Source organism: Cuculus canorus, chromosome 4 (genome assembly GCF_017976375.1).
Source record: "Cuculus canorus isolate bCucCan1 chromosome 4, bCucCan1.pri, whole genome shotgun sequence".
NCBI classification, from domain to species: domain Eukaryota; kingdom Metazoa; phylum Chordata; class Aves; order Cuculiformes; family Cuculidae; genus Cuculus; species Cuculus canorus.
The window spans coordinates 49,674,415-49,700,647 of NC_071404.1; positions in this window are offsets into that span (position 1 = coordinate 49,674,415).

Consider the following 26,233-nt stretch of genomic DNA (forward strand, 5'->3'; position numbering starts at 1 on the left):
TTTTGAGTTGGAATTTGAGGCAGATTACTTTTGGAAACCCCAGTGGGCTTAGGGTAATCATTTGCTACATTTCTTCTTTTGTGTTAAGTTGTTTAATTTTGTTCCTTGTAATGTGTATTCTAGAGGGATACTAGTACTTCTCTGAGTAATTTGGTCATATTGCTTGTGTTTGGTTTCTCAGGCATGAAGAAGACTTTTCATGTAATAGTAGTTTCATATTCCATGCTAATCTTTTAAGAGGATTCTCCTGTTTGCAAGTCTCTAATGAACTGATTCTCACTAGATCCTTGATTATCAAGTTCAGTCACACAAAATTTGAAAAGAAGTATTTATTATTGTATAATTTGCCAACTGGTATAGCAGTCTTTAAATTAGCAGTACAGTTTGGGTAACTTAATTTGCAATAATTATAAAGGTGCTCAATTATTTGTAGAAATATAAATTATTCTTTTAAGCTTACTAGTAAATATCTTCGAGTTAAGAACTGAATGTTCACAAATAGCAGACATGGGAACACAAGAAATAAAGCCTATCTTTTACTATTTGTGAGAAGAAAGGATGGGGATAGAAGAAAAAGGTTCAGACTTTGAGTGCGCAAAGACGTGGTTTTAGACACTTTGTAATCATAAATTGTCTTACTTAACCAGTGCGCAATAACCTCACCCCAAATGTACACATAATCGAAATTTGGCTAAATCACATTTAAATAATGACAATATTGTGTATAGAAATTGCACAGAAATCCTTCAAAAACTCATGAACACATTAGGATGTTGACCTGCTTCAAAAGCAGTGTCACTAAATGGAATTGGAAATGTTATTACTTTTTGGCAGCCACTTCTGACATTATGGTCTCTTGACCACAAAGTGATATCGCATCCATTAAAATATCCAGGTTTCACACAAAAGGAGTAAAAGAAGGCGGGGGGGTGGGGGGTGGGGTGGAAGTATGGGGGAACAGAAGAAAACTAGATGTTGCAAGTTATGCAAAGGAGGCTGGATTAAAGTAAAACAGAGTTTCTCCAGAGCTTGGAAATGAGAAAAGTTAAAGAAACAATGGAACAATTTCTTCTCATTGTGATGACCAATTTGCTCTTTTTAAGATGGAAATGTAGAGCATATACCATAACCGATAAGGTTGGGAAACACTTTTTTTTGTTTGTTTGTTCCTTTGTAAACCTTTCCTTATATACTGACTCCTGGGAAATTTTTAATTTCTATTAAGCCATTGCAGATGCAACTGCTTTTCAATTTCTTCTCTCTCAGTCCTAGACTGTGGAAAAAGAGTTGATAGCTAGTGGGACTGCAAAAGCCTGCACCCTTCAGGGTGAGATAAGGGCCTGCTTTTGTAGAGATGCATGATGAGAAATTTATCCACATTTCAGAGCTACTCAGTAGTCATACTTCCAATGTACAAAATAAGGTCAGGAAACAAAATCTACAACCTATCATAATATTTCAGTAGTTAAGTAAGTGCCCTACAAATGGCACCAAGAGGCAGTAAAAGTCGAAATCACTCCATATACCCTGACTTGATGTCACTTTACCTGATATTTCTGTGAATAAAGCTATCTTGATTCTTATATCTAGTCCATAAAAAAAACCAATAAGGCTTTTAAATAGCGTTTTTCCAGGCTGAACCTGACATTTGCAGGCTCATATTGAATTTTAATTTATTTTGCTTTAACATTCTGTTGTTGATCTGGGACAGTTTCATGAAAATTATTTGACTATTACACTCATTTTTTTCACCTAAAGATATACTCTGTCAATTACTGTGTAGAATAGAGCCTATAAGATACCTTTACAGCATTACAAATACTTTATTGTATCATGCAATTTGTATAAGAAACAGAAGTCAAATTAAATGAACTGTAGCAAAGGTTCTTTCAATAAATTCAGTACATAGTTCAATGAATAATGCATTGTTGAAGCTGTTTCTACATATGGAACATCAGCTAATTTTACTCACTGTCACTTATTTATAAAATAGTGTTTGATGTTTTTTACCAACGAGTAGAAAGCCCAGCAGTTGTCTGCTGTGAATGTGTTGAGGCTGAATAAGCTCCAGCTGCCTGTTTTAGTCTGAATGAAATGTACTGTGAATTCGTGCAGCCACCACGCATCAGATAGTCCACATTTCACGTCAGTATATGTATTTAATACAAAATCCTTTTTGATTAGTAAATATTAATGCAGTCTGTGAGGTCATTAAATTGGAGTCTGAATCCCTTCACAGCAATGGATCTCTGTGCAGTAAAATTCATCTGCTGTTTTCTACTGCAGTAATAAACTTTCTAAAAAATCTAAAATAAACGTTTTACTTCATATTTTATACTTTGGGCTTTCTCCCACCTTAACTTACCTCCCACAAAATTACAGCATCTGGCCAAATACACTTTAACTGCAATGAAACTTAATAATAATAAGTAATAATAATAATAATAGTAATGATACTTAATAATACTGCAACAAGGTGCAGTATTTTGAGCAGAGGGCATTGACTCTTACTGTGCAACTTGTCTATTGTGTATCTACCAGTCAAAAGGACAAGACACAGGAAGTTAAAGAAAAAGCAACATAAAGCTGAGTGTGTTTGAAAATTGATTGAATAAATCAGTGGCTCACTGATGTAAGTCATTCAATTGAAATGAAACAAAATGAAAACAAACCCTGAACACCAACCCACCAAAACCAAAACCAAGCAAAACCACCTCCTCTAAATAAATTAAAAAAAAAAAATAAAAACCATACAAGTCCAAGAGTTAATAACCTATTCCTTTTCTTTAAATCCCGTGACAGCTTGCCATTTTAGGTTTTTATCAATAGACTGATGTATGTCAAAGATATATTTGAGTATAGCCTGTTGGTGTTTGGAATGTAACTCCAAATTGGAGTTACAATGGAGTTATATGTTTGGAATTGTAAACAATAACAGCATTTTCACCTACCAAGTATTGAAAGAAATTAATCTTTTTAACGGTTTTTATCTTAATTAATGCAGAGCAGCTGCTTGAAAATTTGCTGGGAAGATGCTTTAATGGACAGTTCTGGGTAAGGGACTTTGTTGCTTGAACTGTGAGACATTAAATGCTATTAAAATTATTGAGTGTCTAGCATCTTTAAAAAAACCTCAAACTTTAAGTATTTTTATTCCATCCAAATATTCCATTAAATGCCTACATAATGAGATCTAAATTCCACATGTGATGAGCAGTCACTAATGAGAATAAATATACCAAATAAAGTTTATTTAGTGTGATTGCAGTTTTGAAATTATCAGGAAATACTAGCTGTTTATTAAAGACAATACTTCTCACTAATGATGTAAAAATCATATTTCACGCGTCTTTCCTATGAAAATACCTTTGTAAATGTCATCTGAGAAGAAGTTTCAAAACTTAAAGTATTGGGAACAATGCTGTCAGCATGCTGTAAGATTAAAACTATAAACTCATAGTTTATTTAAAAGTATATAGATGATTTGCAGAATGCATATTCAAAATGAGATAACAAAAAGTAGCTTTGCATTCATAACTCATGTATTATTTAATCTGCTCTGTGTAGTTTCCAATTTCAGGACTAATAATACTACGTTCTGTTCTGAAATTTTTCATTTGTTGAGTGAAGTTCCTATTGCGTCTTTATTAGCATGCATCTTTTTCTTTTCTCCTTTTCTAACTACCTTTCATTTACCTGGCTTTTCTGTATCATTTTCTTCCATCTAGAATTGAAATTTCTTCTACACAGCAATTGCAACCACCATCTTCGTTATTAATCCCGAGAACAGCATTACTAATAGATTCATTATCATTTTCTTCACTTAAAAACAAATTCATTATGTGATGAGATGTGCTTTTCTTCATATGCATTTTGAAATCCTTAATTTTCTTTCTTTATAATCTTTGTAGGAAACACTTCCTCAAGATCTATAAAAAGAAGACAACTTATGAATAGAGTCTCCTTTTTCCTTTTGCTTCTCTGTCTTTTGGGGAAAAAAAACCCCAAAACTCTAGCATTTTACAATTGTTATTCAATTAGAATTATTAATTGCTTAGGTTCGTTTTATTGTGGAGTACATTTTGCTTTACTTTTGTTGATATCAAAGACGTTTAATGTTCTATCAAAATGTTTATTTTATAATGAGTACTCACTCTCATTATATCATTATATTGTAAACACACATTTAGCCATAATTTACAAATTTTAAGGGAACCTGAATTTTTACCTATTTTGCATTGTTTAGGTTCTATTGACTTGGAGTAACTTATGCCAATGGAACTGACCAGGCTGATTGAGTGTATGTGCACTTTATTTAGTAATTATACATATATATTATATGTGCTTCAATAGAAAAATAATTTCAGTTTCATTATCTGGTCCTCAGTCTGTGTCTAACTACAACTCTGGATGGAGACACATATCACAGAATCACAGAATCACAAGGTTGGAAAGGACCCATTGGATCATCGAGTCCAACCATTCCTAACACTCCCTAAACCATGTCCCTCAGCACTTCATCCACCCGTTCCTTAAACACCTCCAGGGAAGGCGACTCGACCACCTCCCTGGGCAGCCTCTGCCAGTAGCCAATGACTCTTACTGTGAAGAATTTTTTTCTGATATCCAACCTGAACCTCCCCTGACGGAGCTTCAGGCCATTCCCTCTTGTCCTGTCCCCTGTCACTTGGGAGAAGAGGCCAGCTCCCTCCTCTCCACAACCTCCTTTCAGGTAGTTGTAGAGAGTAATAAGGTCTCCCCTCAGCCTCCTCTTCTCCAGGCTAAACAACCCCAGCTCTCTCAGCCCCTCCTCGTAAGACTTGTTCTCCAGCCCCCTCAGCAGCTTCGTTGCTCTTCTCTGGACATGCTCCAGAGCCTCAACATCCTTCTTGTGGTGAGGGGTCCAGAACTGAACACAGTATTCGAGGTGCGGTCTCACCATAGAGCATATGTATGCTCTATGAAATCAAAAGGCCAGGTGCTGCTTAGTGTAAATTGGCTGCTAACTTAACTGAAAAATGATTGAATCCTAACTGAAGATATAGGGCCAGACAGTGACTTCATTAATGAGGTATTGTGTAAAAGCCCCTCCATCCAAACATGAACCCTAGTAAATTTGTGAAATACAAGCATGTAAATTTTCAAAGTAAAACTTGCTGACAGTGGACAAGAATGTATGATTTAAAGTATTTCAAATTTATTGGTACAGCATAATCACTAAGAAAATACTCTAAGGTCCATAAAATATTGAATGGAGTCAAATAAAATAACATTTATTGCAAAGAATTATTGGAAATGTGAGTTTCTGTTCTAGAAATGGAGATATTGAAAGCCTGTCTGTCAGCCTAACACAAATATGATTTCATTAACTGATGATTATTACATATTTGGTAGAATATCTAGCTGGAAAATAATCCTAGACAATTTGTATAAAATTGAATTTATTCCAAATTAAATCCTCATTAATCAGTCATTCTCATAAAAGTATATGCTTGGCTTGTAATACTTGGAAGGAGCAGGGTTATATGGTAGTCTCTGATGTGCTTTAATTTTATCTAAGATGAAATATTTTATTGCTAACGTATTTAATTTAAACAAATATATTGAGAAAAAAGTAATGATTCATCAATCAATCCAAATCCTGAAATATCAAAAATCAGATAGTTTTCTGCTCTGATTAACATGTAATAATCATGAAGAGTTCAAGAGAGGACTTGTTAGTTTGTCTTGGCTTGGATTTTTTGGTGGTTTGTTAGCATGGCAGCTAAAAGAAGAAATTTGAAAAAAATCGCTCTGAAGGGAGAAAATAAAACCTTATGTTGGATATGCAGTGTGGCTTTCAAACTAAATCAATCTACTAAACAAATTTTCAAACAGATAAGATACTTTTTTAAGACGCTTCCAGTGTTTTTTTAATTTTTTCCCAATTGGAGACTAGATAGACTGTACCAATGGCCCCTGATGGGTTACCAGCAACCATTTGCTATAAAACACCATTATTTTCCATGAAGCTGTCACATGGGGTCCTATCAGAAATCTGCAGTTCTATGAAATTAAACTACTTTTCCACCACCTTACCCCCAGTTTAACAGAAATAACCCCCAAAAGCTTGGGTCTGGAGAACACACTACTAGTAACTCCTGGCATCTTACTCAGTTGCCGACCAGCAACCTCTTCCTCCGTGGGGAGCTAACGGGGTAAGAAATATCAGATTTGTGCAAAGACAAGTAGCTATCCCTATTTTCCCCCCTTTTCTGGACAGGAATTTTCCCACCGTCTTTGCTGAAGGCACGGTTTTGTCTCTGCTCTTTTGCCCTGCTATTTTTAGGCAACAGCCTCTCTACTGTAAAGAAATTGGTGCTCTTCAGTAGGTTCTTCATGCTTGGGCAAGTCCATTTTCTGCTTTGCTGGTTTGCTCAGCAAATGTTGGGAAGGCTGGGTAATCCTCTGGGTTTGCTTGTCAATGGGTGGTCTGGCAGTGAGGGCTAGGTGAGAAGAGTAGTAATAATGATTATACAATTTACATCGGGTTTGTATTAAAAGGTGTGCTGGTGAGCTCTTAAACCTGTGTAAGGACCTAAATGATAGGAATCATAAGACGTCAACAATGTAGGACAACAGCAACAGCGATGAGGAATAAGAGGCTCTCATTTAACTATTTGTCTTTTAGGTTATTTAGTACCTCTTCTTAAGCTACAGTCACTATAGTCTTAGTCACTGATCACGAAAAGTAAGCTTGAGTTTGTGTGCTCCTCCTATGAGTACTTTTTTTGAGTTTGTGTGATAAGTTTAGCTGAAGACATTTCATACGTTCTCCCTCTATCTGAACTCTAGTTATTCAAAATAAGAATGTCTCCAATTACCTGGATTAAATTCAGATCAAGATGATGTGACATACTGTAGGAAGAATAATGTTTCTCTTTGACCTTCTGCTTTCAGTGCAAAGAACAATTTTTGCTTACAGGGCAACTTCCCGAACTGCGCACACATTGACACTAGAACCAGCCACACAATAAAATCTGATCTGACCTATACTATGCTTGGCAAAAATCCCAGGTTAATCACCCTTTTTTGTCTGATTCCCTCTTTTTCCCCCTCCCTCACAAATATATATGTGAAAATTTTTGTATGCAGATTTCAACATCACTACCACTGCTGATTCTTCAATATTGATTCTGGATTATTCTTAATGCAGCATTTATCTTAGACTGTAACAGACTGCTTTTCTTCCTTCTTGTGTTCTTTTCTTATCTCAACTCCTACGTTATTCAGGAAATTGGTTAGTGTTATTCATAATCCTTTTGTTTTTATGAGCTCATACCTATTTTTTCAGCTAGGGCTACATGATTCAAAGTTCACCTTCTGCAACAAAATGCTGCAGGTATACATCTTTACCCACTTGCTCAATCACTTGTAAAAGTGGGGGGATAGTGCTTTGTCACTATGTCCTATTCATGAAGAAATATAACAACTCCTATCGGCAAGACAGGAGGACTGGTACCTAGTGAAAACCTAGCATACTATAAAGCAGAAGGTTTTGTAACTGAAGTTCCTTGATGGTATTTTTCATTTGGGATTCACATCCTAAGTGAAATCAGTTTATTCAAAACATAGTCTTGAAAAAATAAATTAAAATATCTGCTTCTTTTTTTCTTTAATCTCCTTTTCATTGTACTATTAGGTCCTTGCCTAGATTACTCTTCTCTATAAGCAGTTAATTATGTCCTTAATATGAACTTCAGAATAAAACAGATCCTGTATCTCCTTAGCTCAATCAGGAAAAAGACCTAGTGACTTCAGTGAATATCATTCATAAGGCAGAAATTGTTTCAAACTTATTTTGAATTGATTTCATGAGAAAAATACAAAACAAATTCTAAAGCAGAAGACTGCTAAAAAGTAATGTACATAAAAAATAAGGGATGCAAGTTGGGAATGTGTTATCAAATTCAAATCTCAAATGCAGAATATTCTGCTGAAGATGGATGTACAGGATACTTAGGGGAAGCTGCAGTTCAAGAAACTGAGAAAGGAAAAAGCGAAAAGTATGCAGTTTACCTTTTCATTTCTTTATTTGAGTCACGGTTTTGTTGGCCATTGAAGTCAATGGCACTTCACAGTTGATTTTGAACCTGTTTTAGTTTTTATAGTTATTCTTTGAACTGGTTTTAGGTTATGATTTTTATTTTTTGCCTAAATTTGTTCTAATCTACATCCTTGCCTCATGACATGCAGTTTGGTTGCACAAGTACTTGGACAAGGGGAAGGTGGAAGTGAACTGCAAATTAGTGGAATAGTGTTAATATGTGTGCCTTTTTGATCAGCAGTATTAGCTGAGATGTGAATCCCCTGCTAACATGAGCTATGCTAGCTCCAGTCCGTGAATATGCTATGTAGGTTGGTACAAATTGTGCTGCCTGAGTAGGATACAGAAACACTTTAATGCATCTGCAGTACTGTATTCCCAATCTAAATGCAATGAAATATATCTCTGTAACGGCAATTTAGTATATTTGTTTATATTTTATTATTTTGATTATTTTCTTATTAATAATATCATTATTATTGTTGTTGCTCTTTCTTTAAAGCTATTTTAGTTTCCAACCCACAAAACTTTTCTCTCATTTCCCTTTCCCTGGTGGAGGGGGAGGGTAGGGAATGGGAGAACACATGGGGACAAGGACGGACACACGGATGGACAGAATTGGGGCACAGCTGCTCATGTTTGGCTGCCAATCAAGCTGAACTGGGGCTAAACCATGACAGTAAAACTATGCAAAACTAGGGTATGCAAAGTATCACACTCAGGTGATTAGTACACATGCATTTTAGGGCCAGGAATTCAATAGAAACTATGCATAGCGGATAACTTCACACAACAAAAGACATTTCTATCCTCAACAAAACTGTGGTTTAAATTTGCAAACATATCCTACTAACAAGAGAAAATAATATATGGATAAAAGTGTAAATAATTAAAATATCCTAGGATGTGTCATTTCCAAAGTAAATTATAACAATTCCTTAGAGTTACATTGAGGAACTATGATGGTGCAAATGAAGGTCATGGCCTTAATGATTAAAAGTAGAAATCAATTTCTAACCATGATACAGCTCCAGTTAATATAAGTAATCAAGAACTAAACTAAAGACAAGCAACAAAAAAAAATTCTAATAGAAAAAGTGCTATTGTAGGGTATGAATCTTAGTGCTACGCATGTACAGACTTGGGAACTGAGCTAGCTGCAATCTCTGAGTGACTTTGAAACCCTTGAGATTAGCACTTCTTTGCTGGTAAGAGTATTTATACCTGTATATGCAAGAGCATCTATGGAGTTAGTTCAATTTCTGGTATGGATTTCAAGACACATGTGGTAATCACACCAAAATGTGAAATACATTTCAAACTGGATTCTTCCAAAAGCCCTAAATGACATCAGCTTTTAAGTCAGCTATGGGCCTTTGCAGACCTACCTTGAGAAAACATTCTGTTAAATCTTACTAAGAAAGTATTTAGTATCACTGAGTGCTTTCAGCAGTTTAGGACTTCCTTTTTCTCCCTTTTTCTGACACTAGATTCCCTTCTTTCTTGTGACTTAGGTTTCTATGTCTCTTCTCCACCATTCTTACCCATGAAGAGGATGTTGAGACAAAATTACTGAAATGATGTTGTGTATGTATTTGGTGGATGCCTCTAATCAGAAGGCAAGGAAATGATAGGATTCAGTGAAGTCATTCTTATTGCTTATATGTATGATCATTTCATTACTGTGAATGCATTTAAAAATTAGAAAAAATCAATAGCTATCTTTTTATGTACACGCACTGGTGGGTTACAGAAATAAAATTACCTGAAAAAGCTGGCAAAAATTAACATAGTCTGGAAACAAAGTAATAGAACCACAATAATGAACAACCAGAATATTAAAGGTGCCGTTGTAAAAATACAAATTAGCTTAACAAAGGTAAAATGTAGAAGTTTGATCAATTGCTGTCTGAATCTAGAGGCAGATGAAAGTGATTCTCAACTGAACATTAGATTAATGTCCTAGCAGTTTTCCACAACTACCTCAACTGTTTCCTCTGGGGCTTGGGGTTCATCTGGCTGGTTGATTTTGTTATTCCCAAAATGAAGGGAAAAGGGTTCCTAGGCCTTGTCAAGTTTATATCCTCTTTAATCTTTTAAGATATCCTTTCTCTGCCATGAAAGTCACCTGGAAGCTTGCATGGCTTTGAAGGCAGGGAGACACCTAGTAGTTGTGACAAGCTGAGGCAGTGCAATAATAGTAAATAACCTTCCTCTAAGCTTGAACAGCTTTGGGCCTCTGCTGTAGGGAAGGCATTTATTTCAGAAAGTAAAATGTTTTAAGTCTTAGAGATAATTCTTCCTCCATTTTCCACCTCGGTTTTCCCTATGTTAGGCTAAGACAACTATTTCTTTTACCCTCCGACTGCCCTAGGAAACTTGCCTTTCTTGCTCTTTCATTTAAGTGCACGAGAAAAGAAATCCAACTTCCTATAAAGTGCAACATTCTGTACTATTATTGTCCACAGTAGAGGTAAGCGGTAGCATAAATTCTTGTTATTCCATATGCTAGGATTTCCTTCTTTGTTGTTTCTTGAAATGGCATGTTATCAAGGTACTTTATAGTTCTTAGGGAAAAAATTGTCAACTGAAGTCAACAGAAATCAAAGCCAGTTGGAATTTTCCCGCAGTGGTCTCAGTTCATCAATTAATTGACAATAATTGTAAAAATTGGTCAGCAGTTTGACACTCAGTTGTACCTTTAACACTGTCTTACAGTCTAGAGAAGGGTTACATTGGCACTGAAATATGGGTGAGCAAACTGGTATATGTCCTTATGCAGTATATAAGCGTCTTTCAGTGCATCTTTCACTTAAAAATCAATTAACCATTGCTTGATAGATACATGATGGGAGGGAATAATCAGAAGGAAATTTGGGGCTACAAAGTATAGCAACTGGATAAAACTTGTAGAAGAGGGGGATGGGGCTTGAATTTCTTTGGACTGGGGAGGGAGGGGGGTGGTGGTGGTGGGCAGCGAGAGTGAGGAAGAAAAACCATATCCTCTGCAGCAATTAATGTAAGATAGTAGTATGAGGCAAAATCAATGTATTTGAGGATAGGTTCTTGAAACAGAAGCAGTGAACATTGGAAAGGTTACTCTGAACACAAATAGCAACAAACATCAATTAATTATGCTGTTTTAAAGTCAAACAGATTACTGTATCAGACAAGGAAGGTTTTATTCTTCCATTCATCTCCTCAACAGCTTTTAAAGGAAATTTTCATGGAATCATGGAATGGTTTGGATTGGAAGGGACCTTAAAGATCATCTAGGTCCACCCCTCTGCCCTCCCATGAGACAAGGCTGCTCAAGGCCTCGTCCAACCCAGCCTTGAACACTTCTAGGGATGGGGCATCCACGACTTACCTGAGCAACCTGTGCCAGTTCCTCACCACCCTCATTGTGAAGAATTTCTTCCTAATGCCTAATCTAAATCTTCCCCCCTCCAATTTAAAGCCATTCCCCATCATAGACAGTAGTTTCCAGGGTCATCTTTTATACTCTTTTTAAAAATGGGCACAATGTTGCCCTTCTTCCAGTTCAAATTATGTCTTCTGCGCTGTAATTTCTGGGATGTAATTACAATAGAAGGACTAAGGTTCTAGATGTGGGCATTCATTGCTTTAAAGGATCACAAGGCTGAGTAGCATAATGCTGTGCCACCCTTTCAAGTTGACAAAAATTGCAAGAATTTCTTAGATCTCTACCTCTACCGTCTACGTGTGACTTTTTGTGTCCTTTGTCAATTTGTAACTTCAGAATTCCAATGTTAGAAGAAAATGTGATCTGTTATTAGTAATACCACATCATTACAGCCAAACTCAACACAGAAAGTTCCTAGTCATGCTAACAGGACAACCTTTCTTTGTGCGGACCTCCTAGTGGTCCCGTAAGTTACTTATTTGTTTGGGGGTAAAAAAATAGTGTTTTAACTCTCATATTCTCAAAATATTGCTGGTTAACTTCTGAAAGATTGTACAGCACTTATGCAGCAACTGCTTAGAAGCATGCTTCTCTGTTACAGAGTGAGATTTTCAGAGCCTTGTTTCTCAGCAGGAATTCCTGACTTCTTGTAAAGCGATGGGTTTTCCAACCTGAGGATAACTAAAGGTACATCAATCATAGAATAATAGGATAGTTTGGGTTGGAATGGACCTTAAAGATCATCCAGTTCCAACCCCCCCTGCCATGGGCAGGGACACCTTCCACTAGAGCAGGTTGCTTAAAGGCTCATCCAGCCTGGCCTTGAACACCTCTAGGGATGGGGTGTCTATAACCAATTTGGGCAACCTGTTCCAGTGCCCCACCACCCTAACAGTAAAAAAATTCTGTCTAGTATCATTCTAATGTTAATTTCTCTCTGATGTATGTCCTTGCTGAAAATCTCCTCTACATGCACTAACCTAGAGCTCCTTTAGGCGTTAAAACAAATGGACAATGATCTACTGAGATACAAATGCTCTCTTATCATCTGTGGGGGTAATTTTGCTTCTCTTCAAGTAGAATGTATCATCCTAATAATGTGCTTTAGTCTCTTCTCTCATGAGAATAAGGTTTCACAAATCTGCTTGGCTTCTAATATGCCACTAGTTTTGCTGCTTCACTCACATGCCTGTGCATAATAACAATGAAAATCTAGCATGACCTTTTCCATTAATAGCAACGATCTCAAAGATACTAGGATATTTTACAATATAAATTTGGATAGTGACATTACATTCAACGGTGAAGTTTTAGAAATAGTGAAATCCCCATTTGCAAACTGTGAAATAATTCCCTCTCTATTTAAAGTACAAAAAGTCATGATAGGGCTCATTAACTGATCTAAAAACTGCAAAGCATATTACTCTCAAACTATCCATATTGTTGTCTTAATTAATTATAACAGCAGTTCCTGTTCACACTATTAAGATTGAGATTCATTTCTACTGCAGTAGTATTTCTGTTCTAAAGCACATTGCGTAGAGGTCCATGGCTTAGTAATTTATAGGTGGCCTTCACTCAAAAAATCTCATTTAGAGATTGTTTACCTTTCTGTAGAGATACAGACAGGGGTTTATGTTTCCTAGTTTTCCAGTTAAAGAAGGAAATGACAAGAGTACAAGAATATGTTCAGGAACAGTGTAACAAAAGCTCTACATAAGTGTATAGTAGTAAAAAATACCCAAAATCTGAGGCTGTGTCATTTGAGAAAAACTCTGTAATGAATGCTTGTGGAACTGGAAATTGGAAAACTCTTTTGCAGGGTGTTCTTCACATGACCATTAGGAATGTCTTCATTGTACTTTAGGATTAACTAAATCAACGTTCCTGCCACACATTAAAAATCACAGTATTGTTGCTAGTCAAGGGCTGGATTCTGGGGAAAAAGGAAAGAGTAACTTGCATCAAGGAGACAATGTGCAAAATATTCATTACAAAAAAAAATGTGTTGTACAATTTGGAACCTGTTCATTATTGAAACACTAAGAAAATCTGTTTCTTTCCTCCTTCTTGTGCTGAATTTCAGAGTATCTGTTTCTGTTCTTCCACTTGTCTTTTATTTTATTTATCCCTTCAAGGTGGAGAATATCTTTGCTGTGTATCTAAGAAAAATTGCTGAGCTGACAGCATGAAGTAGAAACTATTAGCTATATGCTCCTCTGTGATCCTCTTGTTTGTAGGTGTGGTAGGTTTTAGCCAGTTTTTGGGCAGGCAGGACGATGGAGTTTATTGGTGTCTTCATATAGATGACCAGCATGTGCTATGTAATCACCTCAGAAGCATTTCAAACTTCACATCACTTGCCGATCTAACAGAAGAGCAAAAGAGGGAGTTGCATAGCTTATTGTGAGTGTCCTCCACCCCTGTTTACTGGTATGGAGTGAGAGGGGAGAAGGAATTGTTCATGTCTCTAATATTCAACCAGATTTCTCGTGTTCTCCTACACAAGTTTGCTTTGGTATCACAACATGCTCCTTTATTACTAGAACTCCTTCTGATGCCTTCAGCTCCTCAGACAAATACCCTCTCAAACTTTGGTTCATCTCATACTCTTAAGAGAAAGAAGATAAATTTCTTCAGTTTGAGATAAAGTTCCCACAATATAACACTGCATTTTTTACTCATTTTCTATATTTGACCTTTTTCAAATTTTGGACAAACCTATTTCAATCTCTGTCTCCTTTAGTTTCTTTTTGTTGGTGGTGATCTGTCACTTTGGCTCCCAAATGACAAGTTTTGTGCCACAGTCCTGTATGGAATTGTGCTTTCTATTTTGACTTCATCTTAATTACCAAAGTGTGGCTTTTTGAAAAGCACAAAAGAAAATAGACACTGTGCTCCTTATGATTCTCAGGTGAATCAAGCAGTTGACTGGCATTCGTGCAGTTTAAAACCCTCCTTTATTCAAATTGTTTAACAATCATTTAACAATTAACCATGAGGGATTGAGTTTACCCTTATTTTGCAAAAGATTATGTGCATATATATGACTTTTTTTTTCCAGACTATATAAGATAGCTCAGAAACACTCAATAGAAGCCTACTGAATTATATTTTCTTTTTCAAAGCCTTTTCTTTTCTAGTTGAATCCTAATATTACTATTAACAGGATAGTAAGTGCTATGCAACGTGGAATATAAGTCACTGTAGATAATTTGTCAGTATGATATAATACTCTGATGTGCTCAGGTTACAGTTCAATAAAAAACCCACCTAGAAATTTATATGGAACTGAGCTTAATAAATACAGTACAGTGTAGCATATATTTTACTGTATTAGTTTCAAGGTGAGCTGAAACAGTATTGACAGCACATTTTAGCATTTATAATATGTATTTATTAAGGCACTCTCAGTAATGCTACTTTCTGAAATTAATCACTTATTTGTATGTTTTTAAAAATCTTCAGGGAGTGTTGGTAGCATCCACTCAAATACTGAAGCCTAATGTTGTATTGTTCTCATTCTGCTGGTCACTATTCAAACATGCTATATATGGCAAGCCTTTTAAATTGTTATCTTCTGATTTTAAAGACAGGAGAAGAATATATAGTAATACAACCTTTTTCCAAATAAAGCTTTTTTGTTACTTCAGAACACAGAACTGTGTTGATGATAGGGTGCATGTGCAAGTATCTGATATTGAAACTTGTATGGTTTAATTAGTCATTTGCTGTGCTGTCACTGTCCAGGTCAGCAGAGCTTTGAAACAGAGCTTTTCTCCTGTCTGATAGAGAAAGGGACGTTGGTAAGATAATCTTCCTTATATGCAGTAGTGTGAATTTGTTCACCTTAGTTGTCTAGGCACAGGTTTTCCTCTGGGATGTTAGCAGTGATCTATCCACTGCTGCTTGGGAAAAAAGTATGGGTCACATAATTCCTAGCAGGAATGTCAAGGAAATATACTGTGTTTTAATTTTGAGATACAAGTTTGGTTCACAAAAAATGGGCCACACTCAGAAGAATTCTGATTGCAGGATCAGTGTAGCTTTCCCTCTCTAGTTTTCTCTTACTTAGCACCAGAGAACAATAAGGGTTATGTAATTACAGCAAATGGATGGTATCTTCTTAGTACCTTTTGTCTTGTTTCAGAAGCCTACCAGAGTAGTAACAGAGAGGATGGATTCGCTTGTCTTCCATCTAATAGAAATCACTCACTTCAGCATGCCCAAATGGTGTCTTCAAAGCATCTGTGCTTAAGAGAAAAAAAAAAAGACAGGGTTATTTGTGATTCTACAGAAGTCGCTAAGTGTGGACCCTCAGTGATACTGCTGTAGCTGAACTCAGGCTTCTGGCTTCGCAAAACTGACCTGTAGCTAGAAACATTCAAAAGTAAGCAACCATTTACTGCTAAGAGGAAATAAGTGAGAGTTTGACTATAAGAGCGTAGCAGGGTTTTCTTGGATTTCAAGATTCTGCTTAAACATTTCTGACCCAGACAGCACCAGTGAGCGATATATGCCTATTGAATACCAGGCTCTGCATGCCAGATCTGTCCTGTGTGCTCTTAATAACAGATGCCTGTGGTAGTAACAGTGCTGTAGAGGAGAGTGGGTATGTGAGCAATAAAAATACTGTTGCGCAAAAATTAGAAGTGAACTGAAACTTTAAGTGTCCAGTGTGAAAGTCTTGGCTTTATCCCTGTTCCACAAAAAACTACGGATCCAGACAATAGATTCTTCTTCTCCTGAAGTCAGATAAATACCAGGGAATTTACTGACAAGAAAATGCAGTAAGAAAACACAAAAGCAAACTATAGTCAGCTTAGTGTAAATTTGGGGATTGTAATGAGGTGAGTGACAGATCTGTGCTGTAGTCTTGATGAAATTGTTCACTTTGTAATCAGTGTAACTATCAGGGCTTTTTTCTCACAACTTTAGAATGAAGGCTTAACACACACACACACGTGCATGCATGCAGCACTGTTCTTAGTGAAATGCTTTACTAACAGAAATTGTGAAATATGTTTGCAGGCAGGTCTCCCTGCTATTGAGGCCTTGGTAGAAGATCAGTCATGTTCAATTATATGGTGTGATTTTGGCATGCAATACAGAGGATTTTTAAAAAGTCAGAAATACTTTCACTCAAGACATAAAAAGACCAGAGCTTTTCATCATAAAGGGCAAATAAATAAATCACAGCTATAGATGTCTAGGCATTCCAAATCTGCATATTAAGATTTGATCATTGAGGCTAGAGGCTGAAGCAGTTGTGAGAAATTTTAGTTCTTTCAAAATATCACAGACCTAACAGTTGGCATGGTAGACAGTGTATATTCAAAATCTGGAAGGCATATGACAGCACGTCACATAAACTGTAACAGCTAAACACAATTGATATTCGCATAGTTTATGGTGTGTCCATGTAAAATAAGATTATACTACTCCAAGACTGTGGAATAAGATATTTTTAAATATGAAAGAACCATTAACCAATACAACAAAAATGGGTTGAAACATGGTGTTTCTAGTTTCACCTAAAAAAGTAAGTCAAAAAGTGATGATAATGGCTATAGTAAAGATTGCATCCATGAGCTCACATCAAACTCTTGTCCTTTCCAGGAACTATTCTTGTTTTTACTTTGTTTTGATCTGGCTAGCACAAGTTAAATTCCTGTGACTTCAAGTGTGAGTTTTGCTTTCATTTTTAAACTTTTTCCCACTTAGAAGACTTATCCGTCTATGCCCCTTTTTCTTGATCTGTTTTATTATCCCAGGCATTAAAACAAAAATAGTATAATAGGAATGTATTTGATTCTGCAGCTCTAATGATGAAAAAAAGTTGCCTAAATTAGAAATGCAAGAATTGAGGAATTTACAGATATTACAGATATTACATCTTATTAAGATGTTGTATGGATTAAACTGAAATTTTAAGCAGAAAATTATTTTTTCTTCTGCTGCTGAAATACTGATTACAGCTCATAATTTGTGAAAGCCATTTGCAGCACAATAGTCAGAAGTGGTCCTGGTATACATATGTGAATCTAGAGAGAAATGCATGCAAAAGTTGTGATATTTTGAATTTTTAGGCTAGCATTTAGGCTGAGAAAGGTAGTGGATACTTATTCTTAATGGTTTGAATGCAGATGTGAATAAATGACAGAGTGGCAAAACTGAAGACAACACCTCTTCCCAAGTTTTCCGTTTCCCACACTTACACCACTTTAATGAATCTTGATCTCAGGAAAGCTCAAATAAAGTTTTCTCCTCAGTTCAGTTAGGTATACATAAATATTTGTATGACTAAGTGCCTAAATTACAGGGAGAACTAAAGAAAGATCCACTGTGCTGGGACTGATTGTTTTATCTTCACGTTTGTTTCATGTTTCTTGTATTTTGCACAAGTGCGGCAATTGTTCTGACGGAATATTAAGATGTTTTATGTCCATCTTTAGTAGAAGGAAAGAACTGCTCTATTTTGTAATATAAATCATAATCCTGCTCAAATGCACTCAAATATTCTTTTTCAATATCCCATAGTATCAGGGAAAAAAACATAATTTGTTTCATCACAATAATGAAGTTACCTCTTTTATAATCTATATGTTATGTGTTTTCTGAATTAACATATAATTCTCTTTTTTTCCCCTGAAAAGATATTCAAACCTAGATCTCAAAATATGCAATTTATCCAATATATTCCCCACATACTCTTACTGTGTTCATCATTGCTGTTATGTGAATTTTAAAAAACTCTCTAAACCCCAGTTTTATGTTTTTCTATCTTGGCTGCATTTTGCATGTAGATAGAATAATTCCAGTAAGTGCAAGCTTAGTGACATTATTGGCAAACTGGTTTCATTTCTCTTTCAGATGCTCTAAGGTTCTTCCTTTACATAAGTGTGCTTCTTTTTGGAGAAATAGATTTTACCACCCATTATTCATCCTTTCATGCAAAGGCAGACGAAGACTTTGTGACCCTCTGAGGCAAACATTAATAAAACTTGATTATTTATTTAAATCTACCTTTTTAGACAGCAGTAACTCCACCAATGTTAAGGTGGCTTCAGAAAACTGTGAAACCACATGCCAGAGGTGTGAGCACTTAAAGACTGTTGTTTCTAGGGTTGTTTAATTTGAGAACAACAACATAATAAAAGGACAAACACAGGTCTATAATACTGCTGTGATCCTTCACTGTAACTACATGTCTAATAACTGTCTTTGGTCACTAGATCTTCAGACAGTGATGCTAGGTGAAATAGTGTTGAAAACATGTATAACATTTCAACAAACAAAGTCTTTGAGAATCCCTAAAATATCTAAATGCAAAACCAGATCGCTGATTTTTAATGTCCATATGAATTCCTCTATTTCTTCAAATATTCTTCAAATATGCATTAAGAATTGTATAAAGCATATTTTCCATGAGGTCTCAGAAACAAACTTTGAAGACAAAAATTGATTAATGTTTATTTTACATACAGGCATGGTAAAAAAGGGAACAACATGCTCTGTCCTCAAGTGAAAATATTTGTATTATTTTGTTTGCATTTAACCCTTGTAAATGCATATTTCTTGTAATAAAAAGACATGCCACTATGCCTTGAGAATAGTGATCTCTCTTCTAAACCTGGCTAGACATTATTCTGTCAATTCCTAGATTTGACTAACTACCATGGTATTTTATTGGTTTTCTCTTTTCCTCTACCTGGGTTCTGTCATGTATTGGTTCTAGGAAAAACACAAAAATTGCTAGGGTTGTTTCCATCCGGGTATTTAAATTAACCAACCTGTGTTGGCAAAATGGTTCTGTTGCTTTTGAGAATTAGGAGGAAATGAAATTTAAACTTTACATCTGGTAACAGAATCATATTAATCATATTTGTCCTCAGGACAACAGCAATCCAACATGACAGTTTGCAAGGAGACTAATGGATTGTGTGGAAGTGTAGCCCCAGGCAAGAATGGATGGGTAGGAGCTCATCTCTCATGCATTTCTTTTTGCTGGTCTCATTAGTAAGCAGCATTATCTTCTGTGGTTCTTCTGGGAAGACAACAGAATTATCAGTAATACATTAATGCAGTTCCCCAAAGAATCATGAACTGGAGGGACAGAACTGGCCATCCATTGATTTGTTGCTATGCTTTGTGTTCAACTACAGTACAGGTATTTAGAATCTGTACGTTCTGAAGATATTGTTCATATCTGCACTTAATCCACAATCTTTTTGATTCATCAATCAATTTTTAAAATGCAGTAAGTGGTGAATCTTTCAAATCTAATTATCCCACTATTCCAAACTGTTACTTTGCTCTTTAGTAGGAGATACGGTGTTCCCTGAAGTTCTGAAAAAATAAGTACTTTCGTGAAAGCAGCACTCCAAACACATTTTCCCTACTTCCTATAGAAACAAGGATATAATGGTACAAATTCAACACTTCAGCAAGGATCCCCTGGACTATGATGTTAGAAGCAAAGACACAACTGCTTCTGGCTCTTAATGCATACGTGTGTATATACATGTATACATACACATATACATTTGTACATATGTATATATACTCATATATTTCTATGCACACCTCTCCATCCACTGTATCTCCATGGCCCTTGAGCTGGAAGAGTTTGTATCTTGTCAAAATACTTAAAAAGATTCATTATTTACTATCAAAAAAATTACTGTGGTTTGACCTTGGCCTATCAGTTCTTAGACTGATTTGACTGCACTGCTCAGAAAATAAATGTCTCTGCCAAAACCACATTCTAAAATGTAATAGACAGCTGCTTTCTTTCCAAACCTTGTCCATTAAAGAACTCTTGAGAAAAAAAACAAGCCGATTTAAACCTAAAACATGAGAGAAATTAAGTTATCTTGGAAGAAAATTGGAGTGAAGAGATCGAATCTACTCTGCAGGGACAGCAGGAGTAGTGATCTCTCTTGAAGAGCATTACTTGTAAGAGGGGTGTAGGTTTGAACAATTTTTATTTTTTACATACAAGGTGTTAATAACTGACATTATTATTTCATCTGAACTTCAGAGTGGTGATTCAGCTATAATGAGGTTTTGAATGAGAATAATTAGAAGGTTTTTTTGATCATAAGTTATAGCTAAAAGTCGCATAACGTGAGGAGGGGTGGTTTGTGTTTCATTAAGGCAAGGCTTTTTTTTTTTTTTTGCTTGGTTCAGAGATCCTATACCATCCTAAAGAAGTCTGCAAGTCTCAGGACTGACTACCAGATGTCCAAAATTTTGCTTTGCAAAGGGAAGAAATGGCCTGGATCACATTCCTGACCTCCAACATCCTCATACTTACATAAGAATCAACTTTTTTCTTACTCGGGCACTTTCAATTTTCCCTGGAGTCCTTCCCCATTGAGAACTGGGGATTACTATGTAGATAAGCATTAAGAAAAATCCCCAGAGCAGTGATGAAAAATAACCTTCTGGCATTACTGAGTATAGCTGCAGAAAAATGACCTTCTCTAATCTCACCCATTCTTGCTTTCTCTGCATTTTTTTAGAGAGACATAATTTGACTCACTGATTACATGATTTTGGTACTTCATAATGTATGTAGAGGCTCAGTAACTAAACTGTTTTTTAAAATCTAAGCACAGACATGTCTATTCTGTTTGGAGATTACTGAGTCTAACACAAAGCTAGCTGCTTCTAGATCTGAGAAGAAGTGTGGGTGCAGACAGAGTGATTCCAGGGCATGAGTTGATATTTTCTCCAGCCACAGTACGATGGAGATAGGTCCACAGTATGATGTGGATAGGACAGCTTGCTAAGCGGAAAGGTAGAGCTCTTCAAACAGTAGTCCATTGCACAGCACAGACATGCTGTAGGACTTACTTTGAAAGTAGTATTATAGTAACTGAATGCCCTTTTCTCTCACTGTCTTGTCCACATCCCTGTCCTAGTGCCTAAGCATGTAATTGCCAGTAGAATAAAGCTATATGCTGTTTGAAAACACAGCTTAAGTTCTTATGTCTATAGTTGCTCTAGGGCTCATGTAATAAACTTTAGAATCAAAACTTGATAGAAACATTGAACTCTAAAAGTTTGGAAGACCTCCAGACCAAGGCTTGGAAGCTAGACTGACTACATTTAAATCATATATTCCAAATCCATTAAAGGTAAAGATAAAAATGTAATAAATCCTAAATTGCAGTCCTAAACATTTTCAAACAGCGCTAGCCTCACTCTTCTAATACTGTTACACTTTTTTTATCGCAAGTTTCCACAAGCACATAGAAGACTGCTTCTATTCATGCCTAAAAGCCTTCAGTTTTGATAGGATTGAGTATTCTAGTTCACACTTAAAAAGTCGCTATCCAGAAACAGGTTATTTTCTTCCCTGGACACTTTCTGCCTCAAGAATCTTAACACAGTAGTTATTACTAGAGGATACCGGTCATTTAAAAGAGAAAGAGGAATATCTCTCAGTGCTTTTTCCACTCAAACAATAGCCATACTTAAAGTCTCTGTACGTAAGCATAAACTGAGACACAACTTGGCTTTATTTTCTACCTAAGGCAATTCTCATGCTCCTGCTGAGTTGATTATAGCTATTTTTAGTTAAGATGTTTTCTCTAATTTCTTTAATACTAAGAGAAAAGGAGGAAACTATGAATAGGAAAAGGGAAGATTATGATATCATGGTCTTAGGCACATAACTGAGCAGGAGAATCTTATCTTCTATTTGCTGCTACAAGGCGCATTCAGCAAAATTTACTCTAGAACGTAATTTAAATTGCAACTCTCCTCTTGCACTAATCTGAGCTCTTTTCTCTATTCTCCTTTAGTAACAAAGCTTATAATCACAAATCACGTAATATAAGTTCTTCTTTCATACAGCCAAGGTAAGAAAAGATTCATTATCATCATCACTTCCCTCTTTTTCTCTTCCCCTTCTGTACATTTTAATGGCCCTTTAGCACCACCAGAAAATGTATGATCTTGTTCTATTTTGTGCTTATGACTTATAGATTTTCTTTTGATATTTTTATCAGTGTTGCTGGCAAATTTTTGACTTATATCTTTTAGTCCAATCTGAAATTAATGACCCACTCCAGAGCAAATATCCACTGACCCTGTGATGAAGTATTCTCCCAATCTCAGGAAGAATTCTTCTGAGAAAACAGAGCTGTTCTCTTCTCTGACTGGAGAGGAACACCACTGGTGTACAAGTACTCAAGCAAATGGTAGTTACTTCATCCCTTTCCAGGAACCAAATGCCATCACGACCAGAGCAGACTACTTAGGGTTGTAGGTTTTTATTTTGTTGTGGTGGTTTTTTAGTTTGGTTGAGGATTTTGGTTGATTGGTGTTCTGTTTGTCTGGAGTTTTTTGTTTTGTTTTGTTTTCAAATTTGGTTTATTTTTTAAGACTACCAGCAGGATTTAGATGGCTGTTTTAGTGCCTTTTGCAGTCCCATTTCTCACAAGAAGGAACCCTGGCTGATTCAGGATCAACAGCAAACCCCAAGAGGCGTGGCGATGCTCTGGATCTGACAGACAATGTGGCTGAGTGCTCAGCTCTGAATCAGTGGTGTCAGCTGTGCATCAAATGCCACATCTACACTGAAGTGAGACCCAGTAATGTTTCTTTGGGCAGTATTTACTGGGAAAGGAAACTGCTTAATTTGTTTCTTTATGTTTGAGGAAATAAAGATAGTTAGCATCTTCCGTAAAAACAGCAGCATTTTTCTATATACAGACCTGTTATCAGCCATGTTTTCTGTGAATTGGAAGAAACCTAAGCACTTTTGCTTTGACCAAGAAAAGTCAGCAGCATTTTAAAAGTAAGCAAGTCAGGTTTAATGGAAAATCTGAGCAGAGGCATTTTGATAACAATATACACTACGTTTTGCAGCTAGTGTAGTTTGAGTAGGTGTCTGTGGAAATTTGGAAATCTGTGGAATTGCTCATAACTAAGTTTCCTTGCTTCTTGGATGTACATAAAATACCAGCTTTGATTGATCTTTTAAAAGATGTCACAGGAGGCAGAAAAATTTCTTGCATTTCAGCCCCTGATCCTCTTCTCATAGAATCCACCCCTGCAGCTTGCCCTCCCTCCTGCCAAAAAAACCCCACAAACAACAAAATGGCCAAAAACCCAAATCCCAAAACCAAACTTTGCCATGTAGAGTGGCAGTTCAGTGATTTTTGGGTTTTCTTGATTTTTGAGTAACTTCTAATGGCCTTTTTTTGCAGTAGCAATCACCAGATGCAAAAAGGAGAGAGGCAGATCAGAAACAGTGCTATACTGGCAGGCACTGCTGGAAATTCAGGAGCATCCTGGGGCAAGCCTCAGGATGGTGTGAGGATGACATGCAGCCGTGATCCATTTTACCATATAGAAATGTGCTAATATTTAAACATTTACGTTTGGAGGAATCTACTTTAGGAATCAGAAATACTGATGTTCCTGCAGTAGCAATCTCCATTCTCTTGAGAAAACAGCTAGCACGGAGATGAAGTGAAGGGATAAAATATATTCAAATGTTACTGTTATCTCTCTGTATCTCTATACTGAGATGAGTTAAAATAATGGAAAGGAACAGTAATAATAAAAGTTGAGCCTTGCAAAGCTGAGATGAGAACTTTCAGAATAAAGGAACACAGCAGATGTTTCTTTAGTCCTTGCTTCTTTACTGAGACTCAGGGTTCAACAGCATCTGAGCTATCTTAACGGTCTGAGGCTACGGGGCAGAAAAACAGCCATATTGTGTAAATATTGCACTGCTGAAAGAATTTTTTTGGGCTACTTTTCTAGGCTGGCATAGGCGAGCTGATGGAGGATGAGACAACATTCTAATGCAGTAACTTTTGAGCATCACATTTCATCTGAAAGGACTTAAATACTAGATCTCTTTCCCCCATGAATGTTGGGTCCTGCTCCTGCCATTACTTATTCTTTTCAGTGTTGACAATAGTATTTAACAGTTGCTGCAATTTACCATCATCTGTTTAATGTTTTTATTCATGTTTGCATGGTAAACAGATTCATGAGCCTATCTTGTGGATTAGTTAATTTCTAAACATCCCTGATGAACTCTCTTTAGAATTCCATTTAACAGAGCCATAATTACTCAGCTTCTGTGCACACTTACAGCACCTTGCAGGCTGCTGAGGCTCTGACATAAACCAAGGACACAGGCAGAGCTGGGAGGTTTTAATTACTTCAAAAGTATTAATATGCGGTTTTCCAATGAGGTGATTTTTGAGCAGAAGAAAATGTTTTCTGAGGTTATGCAAGGAGAAAATTAGAAGGGCCAATGCTCAACTAGGACTTAATCTGTCTACTGAGGAAAAGGACAATAAAAAAAATGGGTTTTTATAATGTAACAGCAGCAAAAGGAGGGCTAAGGAGAATCTCCATCCTTTAGTGGATGCAGGAGAAATGTAGTGACAAAGGCTGAAGAAAAGGCTGAGGTACGTAATGCCTTTTTCACTTCAGTCTTTAAAAGTAAGACCAGTAGTTCTTTGGGTACCCAGTCCCCTGAGGTGGAAGACAAGGATAGGGAGGATGGTGGAACCTCATAACCCAAGAAGAAATGGTTAGCGGCCTGCTACACTACTTAGACATGCACAAGTCTACGGGGCCAAATGGAATCCCTTCTAGAGTACTGAAGGAACTGGTGGAAGTGCTCACCAAGCCACTTTCTACCATTTATAAACAGTCCTGGCTAACTGGGGAGGTCCCACTTGAATGGGGGTTAGCAAATGTGATGCCCATCTACAAGAAGGATGGATGCAATGTATTTGAATACATATTGTAAGTACATATTGTATTATATTTATAATTGGTTTGGTTTTTCATTACTGTCTTTTCATTGTGTATAAAGGGGTCTAAAAAGGGAAAATAAGGAAACAGGGAAGGAGAGGAAAATTAATCATAAAACAGAAAAATAATTCAGGATATCTTAACTGCCAGGAACAGGTGAGAGGGAGTTATTTCACTAATTTTAACTAACTCCTGCTCTTACAAAGCAACCTGTAAACTATGCTCTTATGCACATGCTTTTTTATTACATATTTTATTTTTGACGTATCATCATTCCTTCCCCTAACATGAAAAATAGAAAGACAAAATGGAAATTGCACTTGTACCTTGAATTATGAAGTATTATCTTGAGTATCACTTCTGCTTTTGAGATGGGAATACAATCCTAGAGAAGCCTTCATTTACGGAGATGATTCTCTTATACCTATATTAATGAATAAATTTCTTAAAAACTATGAAGAACTGGATCTTGCTCCTGAAAAACACTTCCATGCATGTGACCGCATGTCAGAATAACAATTTTAAGGTGCAGCTCCATAATATCTCTTTAACTGGCAATGTCAGTGGATAGTTTTTGTCCAGCTAAACAGCTTTCCCAAAAGAGTAGTAGGTCATTTTTCCTTTAAGTTAAAAAAGATTAAATAACATACTACACTTCACTGTATAAAGATGCAAAAATAAAAATGATATTCAGTCTGTTTCATCTTTATTTGATCTTTGCTGCTTTAAATTTTTAGTTGGCAACTTCATTATTAATAGACTAGCTCAGAGTTTCATACCTAATTAATGCCTAGTTAAACACGGATTAAATTGTGATTTTTGTTTATTGAAAGGCAATTCTGAGGCCATAGTTTAATGTACATTTAAATTTACATAAACTGCTCCTCTGTCTACAACAAGCTCTTTCTGTTTGGAGGGTAGAT